The 12,585-nt window shown below is 41.5% G+C and overlaps 1 pseudogene; it reads left to right on the top strand.

The window, feature by feature from the left end:
* The window catches only part of LOC101615434, a 65,063-nt pseudogene extending 53,232 nt beyond the window's left edge, over nt 1-11,831 (top strand).
* The last annotated feature ends 754 nt before the right edge of the window (nt 11,832-12,585 follow it).

The raw sequence follows: 12,585 nt of genomic DNA, 5'->3' as shown, positions 1-12,585 counted from the left end.
GCTTTCATTGTGGGCTTTCATTGTGGCACTAGTTATCCTTGGAGGAGAGCTCTCAGTTTTCTGACTTTTGTTGGCTTTTTTGCATCTTGGTCTACCTGTATTGGGGAGAGCCTTTGTTCTATTGAGGAGGAAGCAAGGTTTTGTCCTTGTAGGATCCTCAGAAGATGTTCTGTTATAAACGTGAAGTGGCTTGGTATATAGGTGTATCATAGGGTTATAAACACAGATGTAGAGACTGTGGAGATTGCGGGTACATCAAAAGTAACTGGAGAACTTGGAGCTCTGGCCTATTCACTCCACTTGCACATACTCTTCCACACATGGGAATCACTGGCTGGGGAACCAGTTGCCAGGAAGCTGGAGAGCCAGAGGCAAGAGTCCTGCTCCTACAGTGGACTGTGCACCATCTGACTCAGGGAAACATGAATGTTGTTATCCAGGGGCCTGTCAGGCTACAAGAGCAACCGGCCTGTTTCCACAACCCACACAAAAGGAACAGACATCCTCAAGCCAGGCACACAGGGACCTACAAGGACTAGGAAACTAAGCAGAGCCCTGGGGAACAGGCATCTGGCCTACTCACTCTGTGTGCATTGTCTGGCACATGGTAATGGAGACCCAGGGACACTTTGATAATGAAGGTGGAGCAAGAGGTCTGCTTCTACAGCAAGCTCACAGGGTCCAAGCAGTGCAAAGCCATCTGCAGAGGCACCTACTGGGACCGGGAAACTAAGAGGTGCCCCAGGGATCATAGATCTGGCCTACTGACTCTGTGCCTGCCGTGAGCACCCTCAGGTGCAAGGTATCCAGGCTAACATAATCATTCAGAAATCGCTGAGACAGAGCTGGGCATGGTGTACACACCTTTAATCCCTGAGCTCAGTAGCCATAGGTAAGAGGATCACTGTGAGTTTGAGGCTAGATTGAAACTACATAGTTAACTCCAAGTCAGCCTGGGCAAAGAGTGAGACCCTACCTTGAAAAACCAAAAACAAACAAGCAAAAAATTAATAGTTGAGTCAATATCCTAGAAAAATATTTTGGGAATAAGCAAGAAATAATGTACATATATTTTCCTAATCCAAAAATTATATTTATTTTTTCAAGTATATACTGATATTTTATGTTATGCATAAAATGTTCTGTAACTTTATAGATTTATTACATATGAATTATATCAAAATACATAAATATATGTATATTAACATATATACATATATGCACATACTGTGGTAGAAATAAAACTAAAATTTGAACTTGTTGACTGAGTTACTATACGAGCAAATTGTTGAAGAGTTAAAACATTGTCAGCAGATGAAAAAAATCACAAAGAAAGAACTATCTAGAAAGGGCCCAAAAGAATGATAAGAAGAAAAGGCAGTTTAGGCTAAAAAAAGTAAAATGGAATTTATTGTTAGGGTTCTCTTACTGTAGACATGATTAATGTCTAAATTGTTACATTTTGTTTATTTATCTTTTTTGGTTATAAAACCTATAAGATGGTAATAAAATCTCAACTTTGTGTGAGAGTGTTTTTGGAGGGAAATCTAAAGTTCCTTGGCCCCTGTGTAACAAATGCCTCTACTTTTATTCATACTGGCATTGGAGTGATCTTTCTGGGGATTTTCTCCTGTATCTCTGGAGTCCTCAGAGATATTTTCCTTCACCATGACCCCAGTTGGTCAGGAAGATCTCCTGCTCCTTGGCCTCCCAACCTGTCAAAGGTCCCTGGAACTGGGAAGGGTATGCCCTGATATAATTGTGTGGTCCCCTTCCAGCAACCAAGGAGACAATGAAACCCAGGACCAGAATTCCTGAGTGAAATAGGATGAACCTGAGTCAGACATCCAGACCAGGTAAAAATTTCCCATAGAAATTAATTATGATTATGATTAGTCAGGTCTAGGAGGAGCTGGATTGGACTGATCCCCACCAAAGGAGGAATCCCTGAGCCTCAATGCTGCTCTCAGGTGATGTCCCTCCTTCCATCAGGTGGAACAATGATATTCTGTTCTCGGTAAGTAACTAGATAAGGACTGAAGTTGCTCTGGTTTCAACAACTAGCTCATTCAGTATTATCATGCTCAGGAAATAGAGATTTGTCTTTGTGCCATTCTGCAGCATTAATGCAGTGGAAAATTCAACACAGGGTAGTCCTCCACCAAGCCCACTGTTCTAGACTTCATGGTCAAAAACAAACCATTCTTCAAAAGGAAATATTCAGGAGATTATAATACTAAAATGCCACAAGGAAAATTAAAAGCCTCTATAAATTAGAAAGGCCAACTTTTAATATTGAATCCCCCCCCCCCAAAAAAAAACTGAAAGTAGCTAAGATTATAGACATGGGAAAATACAAGATTTTCCTACTCTTAAAAGTTACAAAATAACAAGATCATGGAGCTTCCCTGTAGCCCTGAGAGAAATACCAAACTGTCTCTGGGGAAAAAGAAAAAAATCCAAAACAAACAAACAACAACAAGAAAAAATAAACATCTCAGCTAGAGTCAGAACAAAAGCTTCAAGACCAGAGATCACCCCTACATAGCTGCTGCCTAATATACTCTCTAGTAATGAGGTACTGGCTGGCAGATATTAAAACTGGCAAAACTCAAGGCCACAGAAAGGTGGGGGGGACATAAAAGGTAATAGTGTCTGGGATACTGGAAAATGCTACCATTCCAAGGCCTGACACTGAGGAAAAGATTAAATGATGAAAAAGACAATCCAAAATAAAAGCCTCACTAGAAGATTTTACAAATACTTCTGTGCTAAATGAATGTTCTGGTCCCAATATGATGATGAGTGAATCCCAAATTATAAACTAAAACAACTTTAGATGTAGCTGGGCATGGTTACACATGCCTTTAATCCCAGCACTTGGGAGACAAAGGTACAAGAATCACAGTGAGGCAACCCTCAGACTTCATAGTGAATTTCAGGTGAGGCTGAGTTAGAGTTAGACCCTACCTCGAAAAACAAAAAGAAAACAAACAAACAAAAAATTTCAATGCTAGATATTAAATGTTTAATTTTTAAAAAGATGGTTACACAGACTGTAAGATAAAAAAATATATAAAAAGGTATGAATAAACTTAAAAGCCTTAAAGTTGAAGTTGGTTAACTAAGTGCTTGATCAGATTACAGACTACTTGAGATTAAGATGACTATTAGCCTAGAGTTTATATCAGACTAACAAAGGATGCCCTAGCTGATTGTTATCCTATTCAGACTGTAAATTTAAAACTTTAACTTACTGATCTTAATCTGGTCATAATAATATTTGCAAGGTTGTAAAAAACTGGCTTTAAATTTCTCAATCAAATTTGCTATGTTCCTATAATTGTCAACCTCTTAATATTTAATAAGGTTATTATATCTTTAAAAAATAAACACTGTAACTTTAAAGTGGTCCCTGTCTTGTTTGTACTGTTTTACTGGGTGATTATCATTGAGATTATTGTCTGTCTTATGACAGTTGATTTAGTCATTGTGACTTTGTTCTTAGGAGAACTAAAATACTCCTCCTTATTCCAGAAAAGCCTGCAATATATAAACAATAATAATAGTTTGTCTAAGCTTCATAAATTCTACCAGTCCTAAATCTTACGTTATATTAAACTTAAAAATGGTTCAATGATTAAAGGTACTTGATAAAGAAATCACTTTATGTCTAACATAAGGTTTCTAATATATGTTAAAATCAGACTAATTTAGCTCAATAATGACAAGGTTTGGCTTTATTCTTAAGATACATATAACCAGTCTCAGTCAAGGTTTTATTTAAGAAATTGTCCCATTTTTGGTATCTTAAGTTCATTGCTTAGAGATAACATTGATACTTAAGATGTGTTCCCTGCTCTTAAAAAAAAAAAAAAAAAAAGATATTAAACTCTACTGTTCTGCATCCAGATTGTGGGGGAATTTGTACTTATACAGATAAACAAACTAGCAAAAGTTATTTTTAAACATGAATGACAAGTTTTTATACTGTCTTGTCTTTTCCTGACATAGAGTTTCTAGATCAAATCAATTGATTTAAAGTTGTAGATAAAATGTTATTTTCAGATCTGCTAACATGTTCTGCCTATACTTATAACTAACAGCTATAAGGATAAAATGTGTATGTTTTCTCTATTCCAGATATAGCTTACACTGTCACCTGACAATTAAACTTAATGCTAATCAAAATGATTTTAAACTATTGTGTCATTTTCTGACTAGGTCTGCTTTGCTAACCAGGTATGTTCTACACCTTTTTAACTAAATTTGTCTTGATAGTCAGATATATGAAGTTTCTTTGACTGATTAATAACCACATGTGAAAGACAAGGCCAATTAAAAACATCAAAATTAAAAGGATAACCAATATTTTGGTTCCTGTTCCCAGATCAAAAGATCACAGAAGACAATGGGACATTTGCTAAATACTAGCCTCTAGTAAATTACCTGTCTTCTTAATCAGCAAGGACAAGGAGATCCAGAGTTGAACTCCATATCAGTATATCTACAAAAAAAGAGTCACATGGGGGGGGATCAGTTTTTTCGGCTTCCCCAAAGAGGGAGGGTCACTTGGTCAGCATGGCCTTGACTTATCCTAATGGATGACAATGGTATGAGTCATAAAATTCTTTACAGGTCCCTAACACCTCTCCCACAGAGCCATAAAAATGACCTCTAAGATATAATACCTAGTTAATTTTTGCTACCTACATGATCTTAGACACCCAACAAAATAACTACAAGATATTACAAAATAATCCAAGATTCAGAAGAATAAACTGCCCTGCTTCATAATATCTTACAGTTCTAAGCTATTATCTCATGCCTTCTGCCTCTGTTTAACCCTGATTAGTCAACCATTGTTTACCTTTAAATCAAAAATCCAAAATTGTCCTCACTAATAATGTTTATTTGAGAGTTCTTAATTCATATTAGTCTAATCTTTCCTTAATATATCTTATTAAAAAGAAAAAAAAAGATATATCACTAATGACAGATCTCAGAGCAAAGTTCTTAGATACATTGAGCATTGAGGACAAATGTAGAGCCTTTCCCTAAAATATATAAACAATTTAAAGTTCAGACTGTTTCTACTTGCTAATTCTGGTGGTGCCAGTTGTTTAATAGTATCCCTTTGCTTAAATTTATACAGGTAAGCCAGATTCTCCTGCCACTGATGATGCTCCCTTAAAATTTGCAACACAAGGGACTCACATACCCTTAGAAATTTGGCCCATATCCATTAGCCAAGATATAAACTTATCACACCATTCTAAAAAATAAAAAAGATAAAGAAAAAGCAAAAACAGTGTCCTCAGCCAACTGTAACAGGGAACATGTCACCAGGGAACCCAGTGGGTTCCTTGGAATTCAAGCTCTGAAGGACATCTGCCCCTGCCAAAAACACTGTGGCTCTGTTTCAATCACAATCCAAAAAGCTGACTGGTCCACAAAGGTGTGAACAAAAGTTCCCAGAAAACAACTCTATCTGCTGCACCTACTAATAGCAAGGCTGAAAGGACTAACAAAGCTACTGTGATCAGAGGGATGGCATGTTGCAAGTCAGAGCCAAATTACCTTGGGCTACCTTTATGTGTTTAGTAGCCAGTCATTGCCCACTACTGTGTCTGAGCTAACATCCTGGTGACTATCAGTTGATCAGGTAGAATCCTTTTTGAAATACAAAAACAGACCCCAGCTTCCATCAGGCCAAGGGGTAAGAATGTCATCAGATAGCATCTGAAGCCCATGGGGGAGATTCCCCACCCCTTCACTATAACCTGCCTACCTGATGGTCAGCCAGTATATTTGAAGAGTGCCTTAACTTATGAATTTCTTTTGTTCTGTAATTATAAAGCCTTCATGAAATTATTAATACATTGGAACATGGAATTTGGGGTAATCTAAATCTGTGTTCCCGGGCTATGGTCACTCATATTTGGCTCCAGAAAAAAATATCTATCTCCTTTGAGGTGAGAGCTGTGTCTTTTGCCTCAACACATGACTAAAGCCTGAATACCTCAACATAAGATGCTGAAAAAAATCAGATGCATGGGAAGGATCTTAGCCCTTTCCATTTGCTTGACTGATGAGTGTAAGGACCACTCTGAGGCAAAGATGGAAGTTTCTATTTGGGGAAAATCACAAGCTTTCCAGACTGACTCTCAAGAGTGGAGCAGTCAGCTTGAGGTTACAAATAGCTGGCTTTATAGGCTCTTCAGATGGGGGAAGGTGAGGAAGGGAAAGAATTTCTTTGTTGGGTCAGTTACTCTCTGTTCTTTACATTAGCCATAGGGTGAGACCAGAAGTAACCCAGTGAGAGATAGGGGGTTAGTAAATCTAGACGTGGAGCCTTGTTAGGCAGTGGGGGGATAATGGCTGACAATTTCTTGAGGAATGTGAATGACACCTCTGTTGCCCTCCTACTGTCTGCCCTCCTGCTGTCCTGGGTGACTCCATTTTGTCCTGACCTAACATTCCAGCCTTTTGCTAATGATAAGAGACAAAGTTTCCTGCTGACCATAAGGGAAAAAGAGTTGTTATGGGAGAGGCAGTCAATGGGTCTTTCTTCAGGGCAGGTGATGAGGACACCATGGGCTAGAGGTGGCAAAGTGGTGTGATACCATTCTTGTGTTGAGCTGGCTTCAGGGCAGTCATTAGCAGACACCTGTTATAGACAAGTTGAGGGAGATGGCCTCGGGTGCACCTCCAGAGAAGACAGAAAGAACAATGAAGGCACTTGTTACTCTTGTCAAAGTGCCAGGTGTAAAGGGAGAATGAGTATTCAGAGGCAAGAGATAGAGGGCTTGGGGCAAGACAGAGAAGGCAGAGGGGCATTTGAGGTCAGGGGAAGAGTAGGAACACAAGAGAGTTTAAGTTTGAGTGTCTGTTGGGGTGGCGGTATACTTATCCCTGGATGAGACAGGGTAAAGGCTAAGGGATGAGAGGTTCTAAAGAATAGCTCTGATTCTGGCCAAGGCAAGTGGGAGGAGCTGGGGTCAGGGCTGGAGAAGATAATCAGGGACAGGCAGAGGCAGAAGGCATAAATTAATATTAGAGTTTAGTTTTGTAAATCAGCATCAGACAGGGAAGACTACTAGCATGACTCATTGTTTATGTTGAAGTTATGTTTTTCTTGCTGGGTGATTAAGACCATGTAGACTGTCAGAATTAGCTGCATGCTTTGGAGATCCCTAATGGCTCTGTAGGAGAGACTTTTAGAAACCTTGGAGGAATTCTATGACTCTCATCTGCTAGGATAAGTCAAGGACATGCTGACTAAGTGGCCCTTCCTCTTTTGGGAAGCCTGGAGGACTGATTTTCCTCCAATGTGACTCTCCTGTTGGACATATGCTGATTTGAAATTCATTTCTGGGTTTCCACATCCTCTCTGATTAAGAGTATAGGTAACTTACCAGAGGCTAAAAATTCAATGTCCCATCATCATTTTGACCTTTTGGCCTTTTGACCTGGGAGCAGGAACCAAAATATTGGTTGTTCTTTTAACTCCAATATTTCCAATTGATTTTGGCTTCTACATATGGTTATTACTCACTCAGAGAGACTGTACATATCTGACTAGCAAAACAGATTAGTTAAAAAGGGTGTAGAACACTTATGGTTAGTAAAGCAGTTCTGGTTAGAGAATGACATAATAGTTTAAAATCATTCTGATTAATATTTCAGTTTAATTGTCAGGTGAGAGTGTAAGGTATATCTGGAACATAGAAAGCATACACATTCTACCTTTTAAATATCTGTCAGTTATAAGTATAGGCAGAACATTTTAATAGCTCAAAAGACAATATTTTATCAATAACTTTAAGGTAATTGATTTAATTTAGAAATTTTATGTTAGGAAAAGACAAAGCAGTATAAAAACTTAGCATCTGTTTTTGAAAACAATGCTGGCTAGTCTGTATATCAATACAAATACCAATTGCCCTGAAAGCGAGAGGTAGAACAGCATTTAAAATATTTTTTTCTAGGGTAGGAAACATGTATCAATATCTCTATTGTATCAATATCAGAAATGAGACAATTAAATGAAACCTTAACTGAGACTGATTATACATAGCTCAAAAATAAAATAAAACTTAGTTATAGTTGAGTTAAGCAAGCTTGATTCTAACATACATTATCGACAATATGACAGACACAAAGAAACTTTGTACCACTGAACAATTTTAAGGCTTAACTAAAGAAATATTACATTAAGTCACTTTTTATAAGACTTAAATTATAACCTCAGTGATAATTGTAAGGAAAGTGTAAGAGAAAAAAGCAATAGAGAACATCAGACATTATCTCTACAGACAATACTTGTATTGAGAGAAAACAGTGAGGGCCCTCAGGTTTCCCACAGTATGAAGGCTGAAGCACTAAGCCAGCTAGGGTGTCAGTTTATAAGGAGACTCCCAAAGAAAAGCCAGGCTGTATCAGGTGCAGTAGATAAGAAAAAAATATAGCTGTTTGTGTCCTTGTTCAGAATAGGCTTCTTCAGTCGGAAATGTCTAAGGGAGGATACTCAGATAGTCTCTTGTCCTTCAAGACCATTTAGGCTGATGGAGAGTACATCAATCAGAAAAGGTGTCAAACTTAATGGAGCTAAATGTCTCTGTTGCTGCTTTTATTGCCCTGAGCCTTGGGGATAGCCATTGACTCTTTAGTTCCCTTTTGGTTTTCAGGGAAGACCATTGACCCTTCAATAATCATCTAACAAAGCCAGCAAGAACCATCTTAAAATTACAGAGTTTTAGCCAGGCATAGTGATATATGCTTATTAATAGCCAAACATCATGGACTTTTATAAATCAAATTACAATATTTTAATATTTTGAAATCTGGAAATGTCTGATATTAACAAAAATTAGAGTTTACTTAAGGCACATGAGACTACCGAAAGCAAATTATGAACAAAAGATCTGCTGACAGAATTTAAAATAAACAAGAAATCTATATTATGTAGTAACATTTTGGCTTAAATATGAAGACATGAAAATTTTTATAATTTTCAAAGTCCATTAGAGGTGGAATACCCTTATATAATATATATTTTTATGAGGAGATTTAGCGCTTCTAAAAGCTAAATAAGATGTCTATCCAATCTATGTCAGTTTTTTGAAATTACTTTAGTTATATCTAACAAACTCAAAGAGTAGAGGAACTGCTATGATCTAATAAAAAAGGAGACAAATCTCATGAAAAGGAGAGCGAGTGAGCATCTCAGGGCCACTTGCCACTGCAAACAATTTCCAAAACAATGTTTTTAAGTGTATGCTCCACTATGTGTATCTGGCTTTACAAATATGCACCTTTAATTGCTGAGTCACAAAGAAATATTTTAAATCTCTTTCAAATTAATTTTACAGAACTATATTGAATTTGAAATATACACAAAATTTTATGACATAATCTATAATTATTCAAACCTAAACCAACTTTTTAATTTTGTCTGTGGTACTTTGGTAAACTTGCTCAGTAATGACATAAATTAAAATTAAAATATTAAGACTGATTGTTGTAGGAATTGAGGAATTACATCTCAAATAACAACATAAATTTGTTTAGAATTTTTTTCAATTGTGTGGCAGATAAATACTGTTGAATGTTTTAAATGTGGTCTATTTACCTTAAAAAAAAATAGGGGGAAAAAAAGAGTAAATAGTTCCTCTTGCGATTTTTTTTTTTTTTTTGAGACAGGGTTTTAGATATAATAATCTTAGGAAAGAATTCAATACTAATGAGTCAATTTTAACCTTAAGATTTAGTTAAAAGTTTGACAAATAGAGGAACATAATCAACTTGATTGGGTACTCTAATTTCAGTCTTTCATAACCATTATTATGACCAGATTACCATCAATGACTTAAAGTTAAATTTACAACCTGAATACCACTAGCATACTGCTACCAGCCAAGGCCATAATTTCTTAGTTTGATGTAATCCCCAGGCTAAGTCCTTTAATATCTCAAGAAGTTTGTAATGTGATTACATACTTTTTCTTTAAGTTTACTCATATTTTTAACTACATACTTCACTCTTACCTTCATCTACATACTTTTACTTTATAATCCATGTAACCACTCTGTAACACTCTTTTTCAACAAACATTTAACACCCAATATACAAAGTTTTCTCTTCAGTTTATCTTTTTTTGGTATTTCAAGGTAGGGTCTCACTCTAGCTCAGGTTGACCTGGAACTCACTATGTAGCTTCAGGGTGGCCTCGAACTCATGCTGATCCTCCTACCTCTGCCTCCTGAGTGCTGGGATTAAAGATGTGTGCCACCACGCCCAGCTGAAATAACTTTTTTAAAGAAAGAGTTTTTTAAAGATCAGATTTGACTTATGCTATTCTCCAGAATAAACATAGATTTTGGAACTTTGTTTCTTATAACTTTCCTGAAACACGTTTTTAAAAAAATATATGAAAGCAGATTTAAACATTATTAGAAATTTTAGAAAATATTTTACAAATTAATATTGTGTACTTTTAAATTTAAATATAAATCTTGAGGCTATTGTTTATTAGTAGTTCCATATAAGCATAGAAAGATAAAATAAACGTAAAACAGTTAAAAATTTCTTATAAGCATAAAATAGTTACAAATTTCTTATAAGAAGTCTCCATAGCAACTTGGCATTCATTCATCCTCATGCTGGGGCCAGTATCCTGGGATTCCCTGTGCTTATAGTTCCCTTGCTCTTCAAGACAGGGAAGCTAAGAAAGAACCCACTCCCTACCCCCTATTCCAGGGAGAGTTCCTCAGGGCTATAGGCTACTTTTCAAACCTGCCATATTACTCCGTTAAGAGTAGAAGAATCTTGTATTTTTTTTCTACGATTTTAATTACTTTTAGTGTTCCTTCTGGACGACACTCCACAATAAAAATTGGCTATACCGCTCTTCCGGTCAAGATGGCGACCGCCTAGCTGCACTACAAACAACAAGGGAAAAAAAAGGTAAGTATTCAAGGAAAATTAGGAACTTTTTGAAGAGGGAGGGCACAGATCCAGGTAAAAGAGGGAAGCACACACCCCCGCGACCCACGCCCTGCCACCCCGCCCGCCGCGAATCGCAGCATTGGGCACTGCCTGGCGCCCGTGCGCACCAAGCCCCATGCTCCCCGGTGCCCCACAACCCCTGTGCCCCACGCCCACGCACCCCCAGCCCCCCCCAGCGCGCCCCTCCCCCCAGCGCACCCCACGCTCCTTATCCACACGCAGAGGCGCAGCCTGAGCAAACCGAAGCTTCCTGCACCCCGGGCGCCCAGGTCTGCCCCGCGCCCCCACGAACCCCCGTGCACCCCAGAACCCCGTGCCCCACCCCCGCAAGCCTCGAGGCCCCCCCCCCGGCCGCCCCAACCCCGACGCGCCCCACGCTCCCTACCCACACGCGGCAGGCGCGCTCCAAGCGCAGCGTCGGGTGCCCGGGCGCCCAGGTGTGCCCCGAGCCCCCCCCCGCATGGCCCAAGACCCCCGTGCCGCACCCCCGCACTCCTCGAAACCCCCCCCATGCGCCCCACCTCCGCTGCGGGTCCAAAGTGCCCCACGGCGTCCTGCAGCCACCCGCAGCGTTCCGCCCTCCATCTTACCTCAGCGTGCTCCACACCCCCTGCAAGACCCGCGACCCCCTTGACCCACTCCCCCGAGCGACCCGCCCCCCCCCCGTGAGTCCAGAGCACCCCGCGGCTTCCCGCAGCGTCCTGCGCCCCCCGCGCCCACCCGAGTGCCCCGCGCTCCTAGCTGCCCCCATCCCCATGCGCCCTGCACCCCCACCCCCACACGCCCCGGAGCATCCAAGCCCTGAGCCCCGTGTGCCCTGAAGCACACCCTGCCCCCCCCCGCACACCACCCCGGCGCCTCCCCCCCGCCACACGCGGCCCGGGCGCCCCCGCGCGTCCCGAGAACGCCCCTGCGTGCCCAGGCATGCCCCGCGCACCCTGTGCCCCACCCCCACGCGTCCTGCACCCCAATGTGCCTCAGCGTATCCCGCCCCCCCTCCATGCCCCACGCCCCAGGCGCAACCCCCTCAACCCCCCAGCAAGCCCCGCCCCCCCACGCGTCCAGAGCACCCTGCGGCATCCCTTGGCATCCCGCACCCCGGTGTGCCCTGCGCCCCCTCCCCCTACACGCACCCTGCGCCCCCCCATGCACCCCGTGCAACCCCCATGTGCCCCGTGCCCCTAGCCTCCCGCGCCTCCCGCATGCTCCCCCGCATCCCCCTGCACACCCCGTGACCCCCCGCACGCCCCGCGCTCCTCCCTGTGCCCCCCGGGTGCCCTGCACACCCCCGCTCCCCGCAAACCCCCCCGCATGCGCACCCCCCCCAAACCAACAGCACACCCCTTGCCCCCTAACTGATCAGAGCGCCCCACACCCCCTGCCCCTCCAGGGCACCCTACCCCGTGTCCCCTGAGCCCTGCCAACTCCTGCACACCCCACCCTGATTGCCCGGTGCCCCGGTGCACCCCGACCCCCCCTGCCGCGTGCCCCACTCGCTCCATACACACCATCGCACCCCACGCCCCCTTCCGCCCACCCGCCCACGCACCCTCTGCACATCCCACATGGCTGTGC

Source organism: Jaculus jaculus, chromosome 12 (assembly GCF_020740685.1).
Source record: "Jaculus jaculus isolate mJacJac1 chromosome 12, mJacJac1.mat.Y.cur, whole genome shotgun sequence".
NCBI classification, from domain to species: Eukaryota; Metazoa; Chordata; class Mammalia; order Rodentia; family Dipodidae; genus Jaculus; species Jaculus jaculus.
The sequence above is the reverse complement of the archived record's forward strand: the minus strand, read 5'-3'. Positions and strand labels throughout refer to the sequence as shown.